Here is a 25,684-nt window from a genome sequence, read left to right as displayed (position 1 = left end):
GGAACAAGGCTGGGCAGCTATGTGTGCTTATCTGGGAGGAAAGCTGCAGAAGGAGGGAAATCACACTACTAGCATCCTCGCTAATACCCATTCATCACCTAAAAAAAAACCCACAACCCTAATAAATTAATAAAATCACTTCCTTCTGCAAATGGCAGCAGCCAAAAAGCTCATCCACAGTGTTGCAGGTCTTTGTGCTTTAAGCTTCCACCCCACAGCACAGTAAAAGCCAGCAAAGCTTGCAAGAGCAGTATGAAAAATCAGCTTAGGAGACAGCAGACCTGCAGCAGAAAATGTTTTTTTCTGTATTTAAAATACTCGATAACACTGGCCAATCTCATCAGCTCAACGCATGTGCTTACCATGATGTTGCGTGGTCAGGGCTCAAGCTAAAACCTTAAGTTTTTTTCTTTTAACTCTGTACTTGGCCACATCACATCATTGCAAAGGAGCCCAGCCTATTCATTTGTGCATGAAAGGACAGACAGCACGTCCTTCCCCATAGGGCCCTCCCAGCACTGCCAGCGTGAGAGCAGAGGTGACTTGGAAAGCGATAATTAAAAGAAAACTCTCAGGCCCTCTGCAGTCACACATTTAGAGTGGTGTGGGTAGGGGTCCCTCCTCCCTCTCTCCCTTCCCAGAGCACAGGGTTGGGCATTTTGTCATGCAACACAGCCTGGACCAGAAGCTCCAAGGATGCTGGAGGTGGTGGCTTGGGTCATCTGTCCAGTCTGAGTGGGAATGTGGGCCTTTAAGGTTTGCTACATGTGAAACACTCTTCTCTAAGTGCAGCTGAAGTCAACTTTCTGTCCTTCTAATATATGCCAGATAAACAAACCACTCGTAGAATAACAAAGAAATATCACCAGCACCAGAAAAAGTCCTGCAGCCAGCAACTCTCTTCTGCATATTTTATCTTATAATCCACTGAGCTAATACTTAACCACCACACCAAGCAGGTGGAAGTTTGAGGGCCATTGAGCACTGTGAATTTTCCCAATGCATCACAATTACCAAAACACCTGTGCTAAATAACTTTGCGCTGAGCCACTGTGAAAATTCACAGAGTGCTCAATAGCCCTTGAAATTTCTCATTTCTAACCAGGGCTGGAGTGGCTGAGCACTCACACACTGCAGCACAGCACAAAGCAGGTAAGGACACTGGTTCAGGACCTCATAAAGTCCCCTTTCTCTCTAGCTGGAAGTTATGCCATCCCTGTGATTTTCAGGCTGCTCCTACTTTGTCTCTACAATTATGCTCACTTGGAGTTAAGTGAACTGCATTGCATGAGCAGAGTCCAAACAGCACCCTGCTCCCCCGTCCCTTTCCCCCCACCCAGCACAGCTGCCTATATCAGAACCTTTCTTTTCCTTTTCCAGGTTGGACAGGTGTCCAACCAGAGGCTGATCCTGAGCTCAAGGCATCCCTCTCCATACTCCCCATCTCGCTCTCACGGAGTCATCAGAGCAGGACCAAGGGCACAGGACAACCCCAGGACAAGCTTGGCCTTGGGATGCACAGAATGAGGCAAGGCTCAGCAACCAGTCAGGAGCTCTTTAAGTAACAGTACAAGACATTAACAACTACATCAGCCCTGCTGCATCAGCTGTAGAGGAAGCTGAGAGGAGACTGAAGATGATTCAGCCAGCAGAAGCAAGAAGAATGGGAGGAGGCTGATAAATAGTGGGGAGCCAGAGACATTCAGTCCATTTGGTCTGTCCCCAGGAAGGTGAAGAGGTGACTTGAAAGTGGTCAACAAGTGCCCAACTAGAGACAGGAGTAATAGGATGAGGCTCTTTAATCTGACACAAAGGCATCTTGAGATCCAGTGGCTGGAAACTAAAGGCATTTCTACAGAGACATAAAATCGTTCTTGGTGCAGAACAGTTAAGGCAATTAACTAAGCACTGGAACAATTTACCTGAGGATGCAGCAGATTCTCTGTCACTTCAGTGCATTAGATTGGACCTCTGTGGGACATCTGCACTCCACCAGAGCATCTGGGCTTGATGATGGGGGTGTCATACAGGAATGTTGCCTCTGTGTGCTGTTGGGGTTTGCTTCTATATACTGAGCCCAGAACAGGAGTTCTTTCACAGCCAGCGATAGCAGTCACTAGATACAAATACAAAGGGGGAAGAAAAAACACAGAAGTGAGAAAAATTTGGAAAAAACAACACATCTCATCAAATGTCCCCAGAGCCTCACAGGGCAGCCCAGCAGTGTGTTCAGACCCTGCTTTCTGCCAATTTGCTGCTCAGAAATGAGCAGAGCAGAAGAAAACCATCTGTACACAGACGGATGGAGGCTGAGCATGTCCACTCTGTGTCCCAGCCCTGCTCTTCCCCAGAGGGCTATGCAGTATCTCCACACCTGCTGGGCTGTGGTTTCCACATACTGGCTGCTCAGCGGCCACATCCAGCTCACCTGTGGGAATGCACTGAGGAAACACTTTGGTCTGAGCCACCAGCCACTAAAAGTGATCTCAAATGCATGAACTGGAAGGTGTCCACTGATGCAAGAGACCACTCCAAATATCAGTTTTCTAGTTTTTAATTGGTGACAGAGTTTTATTTGGCTTGTTTCTGAATGATTCCCCCTCCTTTCTGATCTGGAGAGCTTTCAAATGTCACAGTGAGAGCTCTCAGTATCATTGTTCTTCAAGACTTTAAAAATCAAACCAAACCAAAAACCAAACAAATGCACACATACACACACAAAAAAAGCCCACAAAAAATAAAACCAGCACACAAAACCCAACATCTGCAAACAGTCATGCAGGAAGACAGCCAAAATCTGATCATGAGCATTAACATTTAACTACTGCTGTATTTCACTGTGTGCCTGCACATCTTGTACAAAGGCAGACACCCTTATGCTCCATGTCCCCTGCAAGTAAGCAAGTACACATGCTTCATTCATAATTAATGGCCTGGCTTTCCAAAAGCACTAACAACTGCATCTGCTTCAGCCTGTTGAGGATTTGGTCCTAAAGGTTTGGTTTCACCAAACTAATGCTCTGCCTGCAAAACAGCCATCTAGGAGACAGTGGAGCCAGCCTTTGACATTTGGACTGGATGTACCCAAACCAGCATCAAATATAATCACAGTCATCCTCTGAAATCAATGCTGGCTTTTCTGTACATTTCAAGGGTGATATGTTTGGACTTCAAATATTGTTTTCTGAGGTGCATAGCGCTCAAGATTGGGGCTAAGCCCTCCCAAAGCTTCAAGCAAGCACACAGCCCCCAGCACCCCTGCAGAACTGAACTTCTACATTATTTCAAGCCATTCCACAACCCCCGAGGATAGATGGACACAAAGCAGAGCTGTGTCTGCACCAGGCAGTCAGCACTTCTGCACTCAGCAGGGAAGCAGTGATGTTCTAGATGTGTAGGTTGCTGCTAAAAGGTATTGAAAACAACCCATAGATGAGCTGGGTTGGATTTATTTACTTGTTCCCTTTCCCATGGAGTGAGATATGCTCTGAATAGATTTGCTTTGATAGAGAACTGGAGAGAAAGCCTCACCAAAGCTCCCTTCCTGCTGCCAGAAGACTGCCTCCAGTGAGCTTTTGGCTTTTAAGAGGAAACAAAACTGTTGGCTAGTGCAGACATGACCTGAAAATAATCCTCCATTCCTCTTCCTAATAGCTTTTATTTCTGCTTTTCTCCACCCAGTAAGATCCCTCCTTCCCCTTTCCTCTCAGAAAGGAAGAGGGAAGCCTGGCTGCACTGGGAGGCACAAGGGCTCTCAGCTCCTGGTGTGCCCTGTAAGAGGGATGTTGCTCACCACTATCCATCACGCCCCATTTTCACTACACAAAGTATTTGAATTCCTTAATGACATGTGAAGAAAAAAATGAAAATAAGATATGTCTTATATCCTTAAATCCTCCTTAGACTAGCTCTCTTCTCTCAACAGCTACCATCTTCTTGATGATGAACCTAAAACAACAAGTTGAAAGTGGCCCTGGGACCCAGCTAAATATCATAAGATGCACTTTTTCCATAGCTATTACTACAAGCTTTACTTGACTTTTCCACCTAACCCATGAAGTTAGCGTCAGAAGCAGTGACTGTCCACAAACACATTAATCCTTGCAAAATGCATACCTGTAACTGACAGTTTGGAGAGGAGATACCCGAAAATACGATACACAACTTTAGAGAGAAAACTTCACCAGGATGTTTCATAGAGGTTAAACAGACTTTGACCAAAATAAAAATACACCCTAATACCTTTCCTCTGCTTTTACCTCTCTGTTGTCTGTCACACATTTCATACGGTTCATCCTTCATTTGCAGTCATCTGTGAAAACCTCTACAGGGATGACATGGAGGGAACAAAGCTGGATAAAATCCTAGAGTATTTGCCAAACTGACAAAAAATATAGAAGAGAAAACATCAAGCCCAGCCAAGTCAAATATCAATCTACTTTTGTGTGCTTTGTTTCATTAAGTTTACTTTATGATTCATTTGTAACAAACTGTGGTGGATAATGAGTACTTGCAACACAAACCTCTGTGTGCTTAAGAAATCCCTCTCTCCGCACAGAGAAGGACTGGATAAAAACAAGAGCCCTCTCATTTGAAAAAGCCCTCAGTGGTCTAAGTACAAGTGGAGATCTCTTAAGCAGCACTGAACAGAGAGCTCCAGCAATGAAGCACTCACATCAACACTGAAGTATTCAAGCCCTGTGGAGACATCCCAGCCCATTCTATTCAAGCCTGCCAAGATGCCCTGTAAGCACATCTCTGAGCATGTAGTGGTTTTTGGGCAGCTGCCTCCTGGGTGGATAGCCCGGGAGATACCCACAGGCAGGCATGTTTGTGCATCCAACAGCTCTCCCAGAGGACACTGCCAACCCCAGCTTACACGTCAAAGAACAGCAGAAGTCTGAAGCTGCAGAAGGCTGAATGCCTGACCCATTGGTCTTGGTGGTAGTCCATCAGTGCAGGATCAGATCTAGATCCACCAGAGTCTATCCAGGCCCCTTTCCACCACAGCTCGAGATTTCTAAGCCCAAAACATCTCACGTGGCAAGCTGCTCGCGTTTCAAACTGGATGTGACAGGTGGACAAAAAGGAAGGGAAAGCACTTTAAAACAACATGAGATTCATAGACACATTCATTTCTCACGCAGAAGTTAGCCCTTTATACAGATAAATTCGCACTTCTCTCTGGTTTACTTAATTTTCTTTATGCTTCACTTATAAGCAGTCCTACAACTAATCAGATCAATGCCAAGACATCAGACTTTGTCAAATTCCTCAAAACTTGTGCTATTCCCAGGCTGGGCCTGCCATTTGCCTCCTTCAGCCATGACCACAAGGAAGCAATTGCACCTCCACTTCTGCCAACGTGCAGAAACTGTTCCATTATCAATAACTGCAGCACTGAAGAGAGTGTCTCCCATACGACAGGCAGCTAGAAATGAGCTGATCCAGCAGGAAAAAGAGCACGAAGGACTGAATTGCAGGCAAGCTGCAGGTGTTCAGATAATTACAAGACTTTGGCAAACTGTGGGAACAGCACACGCTCCTAAAATGACAGCACAGGCTTTAATACTTGCACTGCACATCTGTGCATCAGTGTCTCACTCCCCCCCACCTCAGCATTTTGAATGTACAGTGGAGCTGTGCAAAGCCCTTGGGTGAAGATCCAAACTCTCAGCAAAGAGATAAATGGCATGACAGCCCACTCTGCCCCAGCATGGGCCCCACTGGACACCTTCAGCTCTTATTGTTCCACAGGAGATAGAGCATAACACCCATTTTGTGCCATTTGCACGCTAGCCCTGAGGGAATAAGGAGACAAGAGCAGAGTTTTCCACTTTCTCTTATGCTTCCCCTTCCATTCATACATTTATTTTCCCATTGTATTTTCTAATAGTTTCCAATTCTGCGAGAAGTTCAGTAAAAGAATAGATTCTCTTCAACTGCAAGGGCCCTCAAGTACAGTAACATTACACCACCCGTATTTCTCCACCTCCACTGAAGCAGAATTCTCCTGTGCAAGGCAAAGCCACACAGGTTTACCAGCTTTTACTTTTCTGTGCATCCTGTTAACACGTTACAGTTTCCCGCTCATTAATCCTGCAAAGGAGCATTTACAATGTATTTAAAACACTTTTCCTCCTTTACTAGCTCCCTGTGGTGCCGTCCAGTTCCTGATCTGAAGAGCAATCAATAAATAAGCCCTGCCATCCGCCGGGGTTCCTGGCTGCCCAATTAGAACAGCAACCCTCCACATGCTGTTTTATTGTACGCAGCGGCAGTCGACTTTGGCACAGCTCTCAGAGCCTAACACTGGTTTTACATGTTTGTATTTGAGCAACAAAGCCTGGGAAGTCAGCGGGGCTGGTCTCTGCCAAGTTACATACGAATTCACTGGAGTTTCCGTCGCACAGTGCTTTCGCCAACCGGTTGCGTGGGGGTTGATGGCAGTGTCATCATTTTAATTGCTTGAAACAGCAAATGGGCGGATTTCTGGCTTGTCAAGGACATTGTATGGGGAAAAAAAAGAGACATTATTAATCTCTCCAAAGCCTAGCTGGTGAGTAGGACCTTAAAGCAGCTGAGCAGTGAACAAAGCGTGCTCGGTGAGCAGGCAGCATGCCACAGCAAGGGGCGAAAATCAGCCTGCAAAATAAGTAATGTTAAAGTTGCTGCTCTCCCTCACACAATCTTTAGAAAAAGGGACATATTTTCTTGGGATACCATATATTCACTTTGTGAACTAGCATCACCAGTTTGTGCCAACGCCCGGCCTCAGTGCCTGGCCTGTTGAAGACAAGCAGGGAGGAGGGCTGCTTGGCCAGGTCTGCTTCAGGACCAGGAGGCTGTAGGGAAGCCATGACCCCTCAGATGGCCTCTGTCTGCCTCTCTCAGCTACAAGGACTCATGCAGTGTGGAGTTCACCCAGCAAATGTGTTGGCAGAGGAAGGAGTAGGAAGCCCTGAGGGACAGCAGAGTCCCCATTGTGTCTGAGTTTGCTTTGCTGTATTTTCACATGAGACAAGGCTGATCCCCCAGCCAAGCACCAATGCCAGGGCACGACATCCCTGCAGACATTGCAGAGCTCTCTGCCTGGACCCTTTCACACCTCCGTGGGAAGCAGCTGGTACCAACCCACACCCGAGAAAGGCTCCCAGAGGGCGCACTTGTTTGATTAAGCCTGGCAATTCCTACTGTGATGGACCACAGCAGACATGCATTCTGGATGCAGAGGATGCATAGCAAAGGATGGGCATGGAGTATGGGCTACATCACAGCAGATGCTTGCAAGGTGTGGTCAGCTTTTGTCTTGCTGTCTCTATTAGCAGTGGGGCAAAAGAGGTTCCCTAGATTTGTAATGAGGTACAGGTCCTACGTGAGTGGCCCCAGAACCACTCCACCCCTGCTGCTGCCAGCAAAAGCTGGAAAGTAAGCAGAGCTTACACTGCAAGCCTGCAGCTCCCCAAAATCCTTACCATGAGGTTGGGTTGGGTCCAGAGCCACCAAACCCTGTATACCAAAATCTCCTCTGTGTTGCTGCAGCATCTAAAAATCTCACAGCAACTGAGCTCGGTGGCAAGGCAGAGGGCCAGCATGGGGCTGGCTGTGATGCTATGCAAGGGATTAATAGTGCTTTGTTGGGAAAGGCTTGGAGTACTGGATTCCTAGCATCTCTCCCATCCCACGCTAAGCCAAAGCTCCATGCAACTGAATCTTTACTGAACTGAGCCCTAAATAAATCCATCAGTCATTCTCCCGCGTGCCCCAGCACACTATCTGTCACTGCCCACTGAGCTGCCATTTCCATTTCCCGTGGTCTCTCCTTCATAGGCTCTTATTGACATTTAACAGTGATTGGTGCAGACAGAGCCACTGTAGGTGGGTGCCCCAGGGGAGCCCAGATCCCTGCAGGCAGCACCCCTCAGTGCTGCACACCATCAGGAGCCCCCGGCTGCAGGACTGCATGCTGTGCTAATGACCACAACAAATCACTGATGACACTCGGCTGGTTTTCACCGAGTTGCTCTGATGTTCCTTGGTGAAACAAGAGGCAGTATTGTCACCTACAGGGAAACATCAGTCATCTCTAGTCTGCAAATGCCAACCAAACCCCTTTTACCCCATCCCCTGCCTGAAGTGCAGCTGTGAAAGACAAGATTACTCTGTTCTGCTGGTATCTACACTGAACTGAGAAGGACAAGAAAGAGAAGAGTGCTGGGATAGAGATATCTCTGTAAAAACCAAGTCACCCTGCAGGAACGCTTCATTCAGTACCCATAGGGTGCAGACAACTAGCAGAGAAAATTAAGCCACGTGCATAGAAATGATGGCATTTTCTCACCTCTCCTTATAGACAAATTTTAATGAGAGCTTTCAGTACAGAGACCTCAAATAGCCAGTCCTGGAGTTCATTCTGAGTCTATGAGTGTTTCCAAGACAGAAAAGAAAACACAGCCTTCCACCAGAGAAAGAGCAATATTTGGCCAAAATCCCAGTATTTCACTGGACACAGCAAGGAATAACCCAGAGAGAGATGTTTGATGGCCTTTTTTCTAATGAGGTCAAGCATCATGGTATTTTAGCTGGATTAAGGATCTACAATCACATGCCTGGGCTTTGGTTTTCATCAGCTGCTGTCTGCTCTGCAGGGCTTGAAGCCAAATCGATCATTGCCATACAGGAGCTTCACCTCTTGTGCAATTAGCTCAGAATTTCTGGAACTGCATGGATGGCCCTCATCAGCAGGAGGTCCTTACACAAAGCATTCACTGGACCTGGGCCCTGATGGCCCCACCACTTTGGGATATCCAGGGACTTGGTAATGGCAGCGTCCAGTAAGATTTCAATGCCAGCTGCTAAGAAAACATGGAAATCCCCCCCCAGAATGAGCTGCCAAGCTACAAAGGCAGATGGTTCCTCATTTCCCTGAGCTCTTGAAGGTTTCCACCTCAGGGGGAGGCCAGGAGAAGCACAAGGGAAACATGAAGCCCCAGTATTCAAAAGTGAGACAAGATCACAACCCTGATCTTTAGTCCAAGGTGAGAAATGGGGGTGAGAGGCATAATCTGAGAAGGGATTTAAAAGAGGCATAATCTGAGAAGGGATTTAAAAGAGGCAAGGTGCAAATACCCATGAAAAATGTAAGCTCCCACTTGTCTGCTCAGTCTGAGAGGGCAGTGACTGCATCTAAAAATCCCTGGGAGAAGCAAACTGGAGAAGGGCACAGAGAAAACCGCTGATGAGAAAGTAATACCACAAACGAGGCTTGAACCTGCACACCACAGATAGACCCACAGGCAGCTCTCATCTTCTTCCTTCAACCCCACTCCCCCTTCAAAAATGCATATAATGGGACTGTGAAATGCAATGCTCTGTGTAGAGTTTTAAGAACTGAAAACAAAACGTCTTTCATGAAGGAATGCTGCTTTAAAGGTAAGAGATGACTCAAAGCACGACACTTACTCACTGCCTGCTGAGGAACTCCAAGGGGAACCCTGACCGAGGAACTCACCGCATACCGAAGTGTGCTGAGCTGCTCTCATAGCATCGCCTGTGCAAAACATGTTCCACATCACAGGGTAACCTTAAGGGAAATAGCTTTGAACATCCTGAATTAGACACTGCTATTAGACATTACAAGAGGAGAGATTCTGGCTTTTAACGTTGCTTCCATCCTGGGACTGGTTTGTACAGGTAGGAAGGAAAGTCATTTTTGTTTGCATTACTCACTGAGAAGATGTCAGTGCTATCCACTGATAGCACATTTTTTTCCTCTCAAGTGTGTGTGTCAGCCTTCACTGAATACCAGACAAAACTTCAGACAACATATGGGCACATAGGAAACATCTGGCCAGCTACTGTCTGTCAGCTCTCTAGACTGCAAGATCTTGATCAAGTTCTTTTTCATAGGAAAACATTAAAAATCTGAATTTGAGAGCAAAATATTATTTTTGATTGAAGAATCAACCAACTCTACGTATCTATCAGGAAACTCCCTATCTGTACAACTTGATCTCACACAGGATAAGCTCTGCAGCAGCTATCTTACTGGAAACAAAAGAAAGCAGATCTTCGTTCCAGGAAATAAATCCATGTTTGTTCCATAAAAATGGAACAATTGAACAATTTTTAACAGCAGCACAGTTCTAAACATATGACCTGCTGACAGACAACACTGTGGGCACTGACCAGCATTCTTCCCCATACACACCCATGTAAGAAAGAAGGCTGAAACAAAGGTACTGACTGTTCCAAAATCAAAGTGTAGCCATTCGATTACACATCAACTGGAGCCAAAAGTTGTGCCTTATTGGACAGCATCAGAAAAAAGAAACTTAGCAAAAAAAGGAAAAAGCCTTACAAAAACGCCCATTTATCAGAATACCAAGGAATAAAATCTTGTCATATACCTTTCATGCACTACATACAGGCTCCTGTAGCCTCTTCCTCCTTCCTCTGATCTCCAAGCCGTTTGCAAACATAAATGAATTAAACCCCTCACCTCCTATGAAGTAGGTGATTTGTTTTTATTAATACATAAATGAAAGAGGAAATTAATTAAGGAGCAGAAAGAGCAAGAAGCCCAAGATCACGCAGCGAGAGCACTTTAATCACTATATTCTGGCCACTTAAGAGTAGCACTTATGCGTTAATGCCTTCCTGCTCTCCAGCAAGCTCTTGCAATGAACCATGTTTCCCAGACTCCTCTGGTTAGCTTTGTGGCTTGGTTCCCCTTCAGGGACGTGGAGTTTTTCCTTCACGTTCACACCATCACACCTCTGCCCCCATGTTTAATTATTATTTATGGTGAATATAAATAGCAAAGGAGATGATCCTAAGATGAATAATGAAAAAGCAACAAGAGACAAAAAAAACTGCTCGCATCAGCTGCTATCCTACCTGCTTTATATTAAATACATCTCAACACCGGGTCTCTGCATACCAGAGGAGGAAGGGTGAATTTTAGGGCCATTGCACAATATGAACTTCCCCAATGCATCACAGTTACCAAATCTCCCATGCCAAATAACTTTGTGCTGATCCACAGTGGAAATTCACAATGTTCAACAGCCCTTGAAATTTCTAATTTGTATGTTCCCACAGAAGAGTGGTGCACTGGGTGAATTTCTGTCCTGTGCTGCAAGTTGGACATGGGATCAGGCAGTCTCTGGAGCCTGACTTCACTCCTTGAAATTTGTGGCACTATTTTAATTATTAAGCAAGGCATAGCTATCTGCTTCTCCATTTGCATCCAGTACTTTTGACAAGAAAAGACATCCTTTTTAAATGCTAACCCAGTAAGTGGTATTAGGAAAAGCAAGAGCTTTACACCTGCAAATTTCAGAGCAATTAGTCATGGAGGCAGGGGCACAGACACAAGGTTGGCTTCCAAGTCTCTCCTCCCTTCTGCTGTCCCGCTGCAGCCAGCAGTTTCGCACAGACCCAATTGGTGAAGGCAAAGTTTATGTGATGGATGAGTTCCCAGCACCCACCATCACGCCAGCAAGCGCAGTGGCTATGGCTGGCATCTCTTGAACTCTGCAAGGCTCTGAACCAGGCCACCAGCATGGACCCAGAACATTTTTAGATATAAAGAAACCTTTTACTCTCAGAAAGAGCGGTGAGGCACTGGAACAGGCTGCCCTGGGAAGCACTGGAGTCACCATCCCTGGATGTCTTAAAGGAAAGGGGATATGTAGTAATTAGGGATATGGTTTAGTAAGTAATATTGGTGGCAGGTGGATGGTAGGACTAGATGATCTTAGAGGTATTTCCCAATCTTTATGATTGTACAGTAAATTTTCTTCCTCTTTTTACCTGCAGCCAACATGATCTCACTGATGAAAAATACCCCTTCTGGACAAAACACTAAATGTATGTAGAAAAGGAACTCTAACTGCTAAACCCTGTTCAAGTAAAGATTTCTTCCCCTGATAGTGCTATTCCAGATACATCACCACGTATTTGCAGTGGAAGATGAAAATACTTCTGGCATTAAAGATAGTGACATTCTTAATTTACCTCATATGTAGGAAGGTGTGTGTGGGAGTAGTGTGAGCATCTTTCAAGAATGTGTCCTATGTAGTTTAATAAAGAAGAGTACACATTTCCCCTAGGATTATTATTATTTCTAATAAACCTGAAAATTGTAATAGAAGATTCTTTGCAAGAGTTGAGAAAAAAATAAACTAGGGAAAGAAATCTCATTCTGTGTTCCATTTTGTAGGGTTTTTGAGTAGTGTATATATAGAGAGATGAAATTATGAAAAAATGGAATCCAAATTATTCTTTTATAATACTCTTGAGCACTTACTCAAGGCTGGTCTCTTATCTGAATAGCTTCAGATTTTGAATTGTTCCCAGTTTTCAACAAGTCTGTGCCTACAGTGGCACTGTGATGGTGAAAATCTGCGATAGAGCCTCTGAATGTGCCTTTGCTCCTCGGAAGGCACCCACGCCAGGCCCCCAAAAGAAGCACGTTTTCCCATGGGTCAAGGAATACCATTTGAGCTACAAATTACCCAAGCCACCTTTGCCGAATGCTCTTCCCTGTCCACTCTATGCCCTACCGTTCAGCCATATCAGCTGCCCCACAGAGGACAACAACCTCGAGCAGCCTTCCTTGTGGCAAATTGCAGGGAAAAAGCACCGAGGGCACAGACGGTCCAGATATGCACTGGGACACAAGAGCTACAAACCGTCCATTTTCCTCTGGTTGACAATACATCAGCAAACCTATTTTTCTTGCTCATAGATGTTCACATAAGACCTAAAGATAGTCTATTATTTTCAACACAAAATGCAGCTCCCTTCCCTAAAACTATCAGGAATGCAGGCAGGCTATGGAGAGTTTGTTTTTCTTTAGTAATGCAATTTTTCATTATTGCCATGGATTAAAATTAAATTGCTAACATAAGGACAAGCAGATGAATCCATGGTTATGATAGCACAGAAAACTGTCAAAAGAATGCTTGTATGCTGTATGCTCCTTCAGTATTTAAAGATTTTTATCTCTGGAATAATATAAACTGAAACATTGTGAGGCTCTCACACTATTAAACGAAGGAAGGCTGCTTCTGTTGGTTCCCTTCTGCGTGCCGACTTCAGACAAGCAGCATATAATGTTCCAAAACGAAGTTTCAAGACTGCTTTCTGGGTCTGCCCGCACAGGGAGCCAACGCAATTATTGTTCAAACAGAGAACAGGGCTGTGTTCTTGTGCCTGCAAACCCAACGGCAACGTTGGCAAAATACTGATAAAAATACTAGAATTGTTTACCAACTCTAATCAAAATAAACCCATTCCAAACCCTGGCTCACAGCATCTTTGCAGCAGGGGCAATGTCAATTTTTGGTGACAGAAAAAAGAAAAAAAAGCAACTCCAGCTTTGACACATTTAGCAATATAATAGCAATTTAGGAGGTCAAAGGAATTGCATAATTTCCAATTCCATGCAAGAGCATAAAGATAATTGAGAAACAAACCACTGTTTCAGAATGAGACATGTTGATGGATTCTTTCAAGACACTATATGAAGATAACCTTTGCTTTGAAAATATCTTTTCTCTTCCCATGGCAGCAGGATGCTGAGACTGCAATGAAACTCTGCTGAATTCATCTGAATCCCACCGCCCCATGCCTTCCCCTAGGCCATGAGCTGGTGCTGACCACGCTGACTCCGCCCTGGAAAAGGTCCTTTACAAACCCCACTCAGCTTCTGTCAGCATCTTCCTCAGTTTTCTCACAGAGCTGGTGAAAAGTCAATTTGCAGAAGATGTATTTTCACACTTGCTCTGAAGTAGTTTCACCACTAAGCCCTACATAATACATGGGAACAGTGACTGACAGAGGTTACAGTGACAACCACTTTGAACCAGCTGATGGAGAAGCTCTTTTGATGGGAACGACACACATACTGATAATTTCCTTTCTTCTTAGGCACCACTTTTCAGGGGATTATTCACTGTGCTCCCCAGAGATGCACTTTCCTCATGGGACCGCCGGCCAGTGTGGACACTTGGCAGTCCCTGAGAGAGAACTACCACCAGAGCAGGATTAAAGCCTGCGAAGCTGCATGAAATCAGCTCTCAAGTCTCTGAACTCAGTGCAGAGCCCGTATCGCACGCACCACAAACGGCCCTGCTAGCCCTTAGGCTTTCTCAGGAGATCAGAAAGGAAACCAGGGCTTTGTTCTAGCAAAGGCATCGAGGGTTTCAGAAGTCACAATACCAAAGAGCTCTGCAGGCACGGGCCAGAGTGCAGCATTTTGTTATCCAGTCTCACCTTGTTGGAAACATGCTGTTGGCTTCTAAGGAAAAAGGATAGGGATTAGGTTTATTTCTGTAGACTCACTTCTTGATTTTCTTTACTTTCTGGTCAACTGTCGAAGCTCATACTTTTATATATCCCCACCTGAAAAATACTAATCCAAAATCATACGGGCAAAAAATAACACTCCTTGTTGGAATCTCAAGGGCACACGAAATGAAGAAATAATTCTGGACAATTTCTGCTCTTTCTGAAATGAAAAAAGTAAGTAGAAGTATCAAAGTGACATCTCCATCAATTTAGAATTAGGGAATCGACTTTTCTTGTCTCGAGTCAGAAAACTGCAAAAAAAATTCTGACAACCTCAGTTTAGAAAACTGCCATAGGGAAAGCTTCACTCCTCAGCGCAGCCTTTTAATGTATAAGAAACAGTATATTATACAAACTAATATGCCTGCTGAGTTATGCTCTATTTTACATTATTCATGCCTCACCTTTCCTTTCTCTTCTTTCCCTAATTGAGCTCCTGTCTTTGTTATTTGTACAACAGTGTCCCAGGGGATCTTCTTGTTCTCTTCATAAAAATATAACTTAACCGAGCCCATAAAACAATTACATCTTTGTATTATCTTGTATTAATAGATGTGCTGTAACTGCATAGCTGGATCATTTAAATATATTGGAGAAGATGCGGAGTACATAAGAAAGCTTATGTGGTGTTTACAGTCTTCCCACATATTTTGCCAAAACTGCATTGCTCCAAGTCCCGTGAAACACTAAACAAAAACAAATTTGAGCACAAGCAACGGCAAGCCTCTAGAGCATACACACAGTAGGGAAACACAAGTGTAGTTTTCCATAAATAACGTGATGGAGATCTTTACAGGAAGTCTCTTTCCTATAGAATTTGGGTGTTCCTGAGAGGAGCCACCCATCACGATGCAGTGCTCCCTGCAGGAGGGCCAGAGTGCTGATGCTCTGCCATTGCACTTGACAAACCTCTACCATCTGCTACAGGCAGCTATATGGAAGCTCAGCCATATCGTGCAAGTGCTGACAAGTAGAGGAAACAGCATAGAACTAATTGTGTGAGATAGAATTTACTGGCTCAGGAATTTATATCCTGATCACAATTAACCATGTGTTTATCCCAAAATGTAAAAGACAATAAAAAATCCTTTTATAAATGTATCAATGGCAAAAGAAGAACCAAGGATAATTCTCATCCTATACTTGATGCAGCAGGGAATGCAGCCACCGAGGACAAGGAGAAGGCTGAAGTCCTCAATGCCTTCTTTACATCTGCCTTTAATAGCCAGACCAGTTATCAGCTGGGCATTTTATGCCCTGATCTGGAAGTCAGAATATATCCCCGGCGATTCAGGTGGAGGCAGTCAGAGAGCTTCTCCTCCGTCTGGACTGTCACAAGCCCATGGGAACAGATAGGCTGCACCCTCGGGTGCTGAGGGAGATGGCAGGTGTTACTGCTGAGCCCCTCTCAGCCATCTATCAGCGCTCCTGGTTAACTGGTGAGGTCCCGGAGGATTGGAGGCTTGCTGATGTGACTCCCATCTTCAAGAAGGGCCATAAGGGGGATCGGGGGAACTATAGGCCTGTTAGCTTGACCTTGATACCAGGGAAAGTAATGGAGCAAATCATCTCGGGTGAGATCGCTCTGCACGTGCATGGTGCCCAGGGGATCAGGCCCATCCAGCACGGGTTCATGAAAGGCAGGTCGTGCCTGACCAACCTCATCTCCTTCTACGACTGAGTGACCAGTCTGGTAGATGAGGGAAGGGCTGTTGATGTAGTCTACCTAGACTTCAGCGAAGCCTTTGACATGGTCTCTCACAGGCTTCTTCTGGGGAAACTGGCTGCCCATGCCCGGGACAGGTATACACTTCTTTGGGTAAGGAACTGGCTGGCCACAAGTTGTACCAGAGGAGGTTTAGGTTGGACTTGAGGAAAAACTTCCTCTCTCAGAGAGTGGTCAGGCACTGGAATGGCTGCCCAGAGAAGTGGTGGACTCGCTGTCCCTCGCAGTGTTCAAGAGGCGTCTGGATGAGGAGCTGCGTGATGTGGTTTAGTGCTTGTGGTGGCAGTGGAAATGAGAAGACTGTTGGACTGGATGATTTTGTAGGTCATTTCCAACCTTGTGATTCTATGATTCTATGATTCAATTTTCATACTTCACCTCCATGCTTGATGTTTACAAGAGCTCTGGCCATCAGCCCCCTGCTCAGCAGGCTGCTGCTCCCACCAGCAGATGGGCTCCTAGAATGGAATCATAGAATCACTGAGGTTGGAAAATACCTCTAAGATCACCAAGTCCAACATCTCCACAGTCCCTGACTGCCTCCAGAGACAGTGACTCCACCATTCCTGAGACAGCCTGTTCCAATACCTCCTGCTGCACAGCAAAGCACCACCAGGTGCAAATGGCCCCTCAGAGGGCTGCTCTCTCCCACATGCCATCAGAAGCTGCATAGGTACCCTGATCATTCCAGTTCCCTCTGCACCCACCTTAATCTGATGCTTTACTAACAAATGAAGGCAAAGAGATGTGACCACAGTGACATGCCACAGGGTTTCACCTGTACAAAGTACACTGCTTACAGCTGCTACCACTTAATTTCAAACTAACGATCCGAGATGCAGCAGCACCTTAAGCAAATAATCAGAAAACACCTTTATGCTAATTCTCCATATTGGCAGATCTGCAGGGAATGCACTATGGTTTTCTGCAGGCACTGCAAGTGGGTCACAGACCCACACTGTGCCACAGCAGAGCTGGCCCAGCCTAGGCTGTTTCTGAGCCATGTATCCCCCAAACATCCTCTGTAAGACATAGTTCTGCAGCACATTCCTTGGACTGTGTTCACTGTAAATGAACACTTTGGTTCCTAAGTAGCTTTTTACATATTTTCACATCTGACCTGCATGCGAAGCTGTATTATACCTGCCACTGTAAGGAAAGGAATATACATAATATATACACACACACACATACATGCACACTCTCCTGTTTCTTCTAATGTCTGTCAGATCACTACATTATAACAGAGAGGCTATTACAGGCAGGTTTAGTTAGCTGTGCATCATTTCACACCTTCATTACACTCTTTACCAGGAAAATGGATTGCTTTTGAGCCTCTCTCCATCCTCATTAAACTTCCACTCTTGTGAGGTGTCAGAATTGTAAAATGCCTAATATGGCCAGCTAATTATAACACTGCTCCCTGCTTTAGCCTCTTCAATTACATGTATTTTCCACTGGCTGAAGCAGCCAAGCTCCCACTTTGGGTTACTCAGACCAAGACTAACAAGGAGACTGGGGGTGTTCAGCGGACAGAGGACAACATGCCCACACAGAACCTGGGAGAAAATGAGAAAGATCCCAGCTGTAGGACACAGCATTCCTCAGGACATGCAACAGGCAGTCTATGCTTAGGCAAGGCTGGAAGATGGAGGTGCCCCACTGCTTTCAACATCCTTTGGTAGCACTGGTAGCTGGAAGTCAGGCCCTTGAGTTAATTCTCTCCTTGAACATCACTGCATTTTTGCACGTATGGTAAGACCTGTGCAAACACCTGCTTGTGGCAGCTCCTGGGGATCAAACCCTGGAAGCCTCCTTCTAGTTTGACTACGCCATTTCTCCCACCTTCTGCAGCCATGGAAAGCATCGAGGAGACCAACCAGAAGTCTACAACCCTCACAGAGAGCAAACTGCATTTATGTCCCTCAAACAGTACAGTATTGTGCAGCCAACGTGAAGCTCACTAGCACAGATATTTTGGCAATGGAGAAGCCTGATGGTTCTTCAACCATGGCTGGATGAGGATGAGCTCTGACCACCCAGTCTGACTCCCAGGACTGAACCTTTCTACCAGGTCCCATTAAGGCTGACACCAATCTATTCAAAGAAGCCTTATATAAAGCTTCTCAAAGGAGCAAATCCACTCGGACTCAAAGACTTTCTAAGGATAAACCACCCTCCTTCATCACATCTCCCAACAAAAAGGACATTACTGTTTTGGCTCTCCTCTCTCATTACAAAAACAAAGCAATTGAGGATTTTTCCAAGTAATACCTTGCTGTACAAATATTTCATTTTTACCACCAGAAAACATTTTTCACTGTATTTATGAAGAAAGCATTCTTGCTGTAACAGAACACCATGTTCAGGCAAAGACGTCCCAAGCACAACTGAGAAAACCATCTCCCTGATAAGGGATCAGAAGATCAAAGTTGTGTTTTATTAGTTATATAAAAAGTATCTTTAGCTCTCCGTTGAAAGGAAAAATTTGCATTTAAATAGAAAGATTAATAACTGTAATACACAGAGCCACACTGAATAACTTTTTGTAACATAAAATAATTCATATTGTTTTATATAAACTGTGCACCTTAAGTCAAGCCACAAAAAATGATAATCGTAATATTTTATGGAACAATTTTAATATAATACAGCTTTGTTACATTATTATTCTCCGTTGTAAATAATGCATGTCTGGAGGTTTGAGAAAGACTGGATTTAAAATGCTTATCTCTGAAAATTCAATAGGGCATGTGCTTTTTGGTGTGTTTACACTATGCATAAGTTTCACTTATTAAAATAGAAATAAATAAATAAATAAATCTATTGGGAGGACAGGAGCCAACCTCCTGCCACGAGAGCAAACCCACAGGTGATGCCAATGGAGAGCTCAGTAACTATTATCTTTTTTTTTAGAAAGGAATCTTTTCTTCTAGAATATGCAGATCTGGATTCAGATAAGTATTTTGAAATGCTATTGAACAGTTGCGTTGTCCAAGTCAGACATACATACGTTCATATATACATAAAATTTTTGTCATTCTCTTAACATTTGGGGGACACCATTTGAAATCTAATTTTAAAGCAAAATCGCTTGTAACTGCATCTTTTAAAAACTGACTTTGTACCACAGGAAAAGAGCCACCCTTTTCCATTTGGTTTTAACCAAGCTCATTAAAGAAAAAAAGAGATATTAGATACTGATGTTTTAGACAATATTAAAAAAAAAACAAAAAAAAAAACCCAAAAACATTAGTATCCTTTTAGAAAGAACCTGAAACATTTCCCTTCCATGTCTGTGCAATTAGTGTTAGTGATGGGTTATATGCTAGGAAGCCCAGCTGGGAGTAGGGGTTGTATCCCCAGGTCATGCCCCTATGGGGTACCCTCACATATGGGCTACAGTACCTGAGGGGCTATGATATCTTCCTGCAGTGCCCTTGCCTTCCTCTCCCCCACATTAGCAGGAAACATAGGACTTGGCTGTCCTACCTCGCAATATTCAGTTTACCGCTTCTTCTTGATAAAGAATCACTCCTTCCCCAGAAACATTTCAGTGAGAGAAGGATCAAGAGGGAGTTGCCTGGTGTTCCCCCAGCATCACACAGATAAAAGAAGAAAGCACATCTCCTTACACTTCTCAGAGCCACCAGCACCACTAATTGCCATCCCAAAATTCAGCTCAGGCTCCTCACACTGCTCATTTACTCTCCATCCCTCTTGCTGCTTTCCATTTCATCCTGCAAGCACCAAGCAATGGGCACAGACAAAATCACACCACAGTTCAGAAGAGCCTCTGCTGGTGTTCAGCAGTGAGCACAGTGCTCCTTGACACAATGATAATCAGGAGAAGATGGTAGATGCTCAAAAACCTGGCGTGTGTCCATTAGGGAGCACAGCTCCCTCTTTCAGCTGTAATGCATCTGGATTGTGGAGGCTGCAGCCTCGCTGTGGCTGTGATATGTGCTGCTTTCTAGTAGCAGCACTGGGCCATGAGGTTGGACACCAGTGCAGGGACTGAGATATGCTCATCACTTCCTTAGCCAGATACCCAGAAGCACCACCAGCAGGGACCCACTACAAGGCTGGGAGCACCCAGGGAATCCCTCTCCAGTCCCAATGTGCTTGACCTGTCTCAGCAGATCTGTGCCAGCAGATAACAGGTGGGCAGGAGAAAGCGGCTGGCCTGATGTGCAGACAGTTGGAATCACTGTACCCACTGCCTGCTGCAGGACCTGGTGGCACTTAGCTAGCACAAGTCACAACACACCCTCTTTTTTTCCTACAACAAAAAGACACACCTCAAAAACTAACAAACCAACCAGTCACCATGGTGTTGAAGTACAAGTTAGTGTTACAAACCATCAGGAAAGTATTTAGAGTATCCCCATCATACCTAGGGACCATCCAGGTGGTACTGGAGCTGAGCTAAAAGACAAATCACCCACACACAAAGGAAGCTTTCTACATCAACCTCTTCACAAGCAAAAAGAGCAATCATCAAGGAGAAACAGAAACCCCTCAGACTTGGGCTCTTTAGATTTAATGAACCACAGGACTGCACCATCACCACCACTCAGAATCAGAAAGGAGGAATGAGAGGCTGAATTACACCACTTCCAAAAGGCGGGTCCGAAAATGAGAGGACCTGTCTGCTTTCCATGGCCACCTCTCTGCAAGGTCAGAAAAGCAATCCCTGCCTTTGGGAACCATCACACTTTCCAGGAGTTTTGCAGAAATCTGTGGTCTCGTCATTTTTATTTTACTATTTCAGGGGGCAAAGCTTGATCAAGTATTTTCTACTTAAAACTGGAACAAATGCAAATAAGTTTTGCAAAGACTAATTTTCTTGCACACAATGTCAGTTAGCATTACAATATGTTGATGTATATTTTTTAGCTGCTCAGTGTAACTTCTTGAGCTTCTGAATGCAAATACTTCATGTCAAGGAGAAGGATAAGACCACGTGATTTTTTATCTCAGTTACACATTCACATATCACACATCCAAAGTTAACAAGTGACTCTCTTGTGTAAAGCAGTTTTCTACTTTCTGTGCATTCAAAATAGCAACTATGAAAATTCTTGTCTATTACACAGTAAGACAGTTTGCTGCCCTTATTTCTGTGACCATGTGCATTGTACAAGCAGAGGACAGAGTCTTTTATGCTATCATTCTGCTGTCTGAAAATCTTATTCTACGATCTCTGCTTTCTCATTGCCTTTTTCAGATGTTTAATGAAGCGATGCATAGATATGAGATGCCCCTGTTATTTATTCTGCCCAGTCTCTATCGTTTTCAATCTCAGAACTATTGAATAAATGGAAATCAAGTCACCAGACCTGTTTTGCACTTCCTCAGCAGAGCTCCCACTGGAGTTGATGAGAAATGTGCATAAGGTACACACAGGAGGCTCAAGTCTTCTTTTTCCCACATTGTCTGCATGGAAGAATGGAAAACAAATGTTGCCATTCATAGGCATCATCAACTTTTTAACCAAATACTGCCATTTATAAAGCATGCTTTCTAAATGAACCATCACATTCACACTCCATCATGGCCACTCTTTCACCCAGTTGTCATCCCCCTGGGGCCTCATATTAATACTAGCCCACATCATCAATATGGAAGAGAGGGAATGGCCGTAATTTGTGCCAGGGAAGGTTTGGCTTGGATATTAGGAAAATCCTCTCCAAAAGAGTGGCTAGGCACTGGAACAGGCTGCCCAGGGAAGCAGTACTATCATCATCCCTGGATGTGTTCAAGAAACGTGGGCATGTGGTACAAACATGGTTTAGTGGGCAATATTAGTGGTCTAGTTGGACTAAGTGATGTCAGTGGTCTTTTACAACCTTAATGATTCTGTGATTGTATGGAATGCCACACACTCCTGCATACAGGTGCGGATTTGCGCAGGCAAGCTGTGCAGAGCTCTGATTTCTTACCACCTCCAGCTAAGAGTAGCACCACTGACCTTTTCTTTCCACATGGCCATCTCAGATGGCAGCAAAAATAAGGCTTCAGTGCTAAAGGTCGGTTACATCAACCTTGTCCATTTTCTACTTGTGTACAAGTTCACACGCATCATTCCTCTCTCGCCAGGATCACACTCAGCCCACCGGTTTTCAGGAGCATACATTAGAGGGAATTTTAATGAGCTGAACTCATGCTGAACTTCCTTCTTTAGCTGCTATTTCAGTGATTTGTTGACTCTCTAAGGCTCATTCAGGACTTTTTTTTAGCCTTGACACTGTAGATAGACACGGATTTTACGTGCCAACTCTTCTGTATTTTTGGCACTCTTCTCATCGTGTAGCAGGTCAGCAAAAAACAAGTTCAAGCAAGAGAGGATGCTTCCTGCATGTATCTGTGCTGCCTCAAAGTAGTCTAAACTAATCCCTCCCTCTCTTCCCCATTAGCAGCAATGCTAAGCTGGAAGCAATGGCTGAGGATGCTTTAACAGCCACACAGAATCTTAATTAGATCTGCTTACATTGATACTGTGTATTTTAGGCCGGCTGGCTCAGTTTCCTTAGCCACAGCCTCACAAAGAAGCTGAATGCACTGGTTTATTTGTGGGTTTTTAAATTGTTTTAGCATTGTCTCTGATTTTTGTATCAGCCATCTGCAAAGTGTAATCTTCTATGGCACATGTTGTAATTTCTCTATTATTATCTGATGGGAGAGAAAACCAGAGTTAAGGGAGATTAAGGTCTGCACTCTCTCCACATTCAATCGCTGTATAATCCACTGCGCTATCGCTGGGGAAGATTATCAGCCTTGATAGGACCCATTCTTTGAGCCATTCAGTTCTGCTGAGGCCCACTTCTCCCACAGACTGCTCTTTCTGCTCTTTCGGCCTAAGTGGAAAGAAATCACACAGACTTTCTGCTACATCCCATCACAGCACCCTGGAATGAAGCAGAGGGAGAAAGGTTCTCCTGGTCAGGAAGATGCTACTGGGCAGGATCAGCGCTCCCAAGGCAGATGCTGCTTCTTGTGACTCTGTGCTGTTAAACGGTCCAAAGAATTATTGTTGACACAAAGTAGAGCGTGCCTGGGACAGGGCTGACTCTGTTCCCTGCTGTCCTCTCCCTGCAGAGACATGCAACTTCCCACAAAATGCTCTGAAACCAAAATAACTAATGAATTATCTCCTATTGCATCATCTCTCTCTACCAAGTACAGACACGCCTCATCACCTCCCAAAGTTTGGTAAGGCTGGGCCACGCGCTACTTGTAAGCATCACCACATTTAATTGTTTAATAGTCCCATGCCTCTCTGTGGATAGAGCAGAGGCAGCACTGAGTTCACACTTGGCTCTGCACACACTCTGCACAGGTTAAATGCACCCAGAGAGGCAGTGAGGACAAAAGTACTCTCCCACTACTGCAGCCCACTGTAAAATATCTGCAAAACCCATCAGGACAGCTGCACTGCAAGAGCAACCAGAACAACCCAAATCTCAGCATAACTTCACTCTGCTTGCAATTAATGTATGAAGGTAGAAGTGTTTTCAAATTACTTTAATTCACGGTTTCTCATCCATTCCCAACAAGTTAATGACTGTTGCTCCTCCAGAAGCCGTCTCTTAGCAACACAGGCTCATCATCTGAAGAACCACATCCCTCCCAGTGCCACACTGGAAGTTCCTATCACATAGCAAAGGCAAGATGGAAGAGCTGACGCTGACCCAGGGCAGGCAGCATTCAGCTCCAGGAAACTGCTGTCAATTATCACATTGTGTGCATGTGAATGGGAGATCTTCCGCTCAGGGCCAGGAGGGGATGAAGAAAAGGGCATCGTCTCTTTCCCACAGGAAGATCAAGTGTGGGCACCAAGAGCAAAGGCTCCAAAGCACTCCACGGCTGCAGGATCTGTTCCTCCCAGTTCCTGCAGCCCCATCACAAGAAATGGCTGCAGATCAAGCACTGGTAAAGCGCTATCAAAAAGCTCACAGTTTGGTTATATGGACAAAGCAGGTCTTCATTTTGTTCATGGAGTTTTCAAGGACTTGCAAATTACTCGTGTCACACCTGCCCCTTAGAAGCCCATTTTCCACAGATGTTTTCAGTAGATTTCCAACTCTTTCTGGTTTACAGTGACATGAGACTGAAGCTCTCAGTGTTATCTGTCCCTCAGTCTCTGCCTGGCTGTACATCTCACTAGAGGCAGGAGGGGGAACTGCCAATCCAACAGATCTGTAGTTGAGCAAACAAGCAATCAAAGCTGATCATACAATAATTAAGGTTGAAAAAGACCACTAAGATCATCCAGTACAACCATCAACCCATCATCACCATGTCCACTATATCATGTCATCAAAAGTACATGCTACCAACAAGCTATCATCACATCACGTGGGGACCAATAAAAGATCCCACTGAGGAGAATACATTAAGCAAATAATCCAAATCCATTTTAAAAAAATCAAAACATTTCACTTCCACATCTTCCACATGAAACTCGCAGCTTTTTCTCTTCAAAATAGTTTTGGTATGTAACTCAGTTTTAAAAAGAAGAAAGTAACAGGTTTCCATTTTAACAGTGTCACATCACCTAGGAAAGAAGCCATACGACCTTTTTTGTTTGTTCCTACATGATTCAGAAATTGCAGCCATGGGATTCTATTTGTTAATGGAAGAGATGGGACCCATCTGATGAAATGGGCCAAGGAGCAGCCAGCAGTGGCTTTCTGGGGCCAAGTACTGAAGCCCACAACAAGCGGGAGAACTGGAAAAGGAGGGAGCAGGGCCAGGGAGGCCCTGAGGAGGAACTGCTGCAAATGCAAGCTAATGAGTTATACTAAAATCAACTAAAACCACTCATAACATTTTGCTGTGTTGCTTTTCCGGGCAATAAATGACTCTAGCTGCTGTGGGGAAAGCAAAGGAGTGTGATGGGAGGGGAGCCTGGCAGCAAAACAGTGTAAAGAAGCTTTCCCCAGTCACAAAATAAATCTGGAAAAAGGATGTCCCCAGCTCTTTGATTGAGGGTATCCCGAGGATAAGCAACCCTCACTAATCCTATAGCACATCCCCATTCACAAAGCTGAGAAGAAGCAGTCAAGGCCCTGAGGCACTCAGACACAAGGGAATGTGAGTGGGGTGAGAACCAGCACAGTGCCCAGCACAGGTTTCCCTCACAGCACACCCTAACAGAGAGGAACTGACCTAGACCCAACAGAGCAGCATGTTTGCTCTGGGGTTGGAACTCTTCCTGGTGCCCAGTCACCTTCCAACCAGGGTAAAGTCTTCGTTCTGATGCACTTTTAATTTTTCTGCTTATAGCTTCAGTATTGCTGGATCATATATAACCATACTTTCATGCTTGGGTAGCAGCAGAACAGCAAGATTTTTTGCACCTATCTCAGGAGGAAAAGTTTTACTAAATCATTAAATAAAATCATCATGTAGTCTGCCTTTATGAAATTAAAAAAAAAAAGAAGTCAGCTGTAGAATTGATACACGCAAGTGGGAAAGTGCTGTGAGCACAGCATCTGAGTTAGAGGCTGTGCATCAAGGAGGGAATAGAGTGCGTGAATTTAAGAAAAAGAAAAAAATGAAAAAAAGATCCTATTGAATTCAGCTTTTTCTCAC

General features: G+C 44.6%; 1 long non-coding RNA gene across 1 annotated transcript in view; it reads right to left on the bottom strand.

Annotated features, from left to right (window-relative positions):
- Window positions 1-1,993: 1,993 nt before the first annotated feature.
- LOC122185217 overlaps window positions 1,994-25,684 on the bottom strand; it is a 36,103-nt gene continuing 12,412 nt past the window's right edge. The window contains exon 3 of the long non-coding RNA XR_006180792.1: window positions 1,994-2,116. This is a non-coding gene — a long non-coding RNA (uncharacterized LOC122185217). The remainder of the gene's footprint in view (window positions 2,117-25,684) is intronic.

The sequence above is a fragment of the Lagopus leucura genome, unplaced genomic scaffold, assembly GCF_019238085.1.
Source record: "Lagopus leucura isolate 7727_CA_CO unplaced genomic scaffold, USGS_WTPT01 Super-Scaffold_100028, whole genome shotgun sequence".
Classification (NCBI taxonomy): Eukaryota; Metazoa; Chordata; class Aves; order Galliformes; family Phasianidae; genus Lagopus; species Lagopus leucura.
Note: the sequence above shows the minus strand (reverse complement) of the source record. Positions and strands in the feature narration are given on the sequence as shown.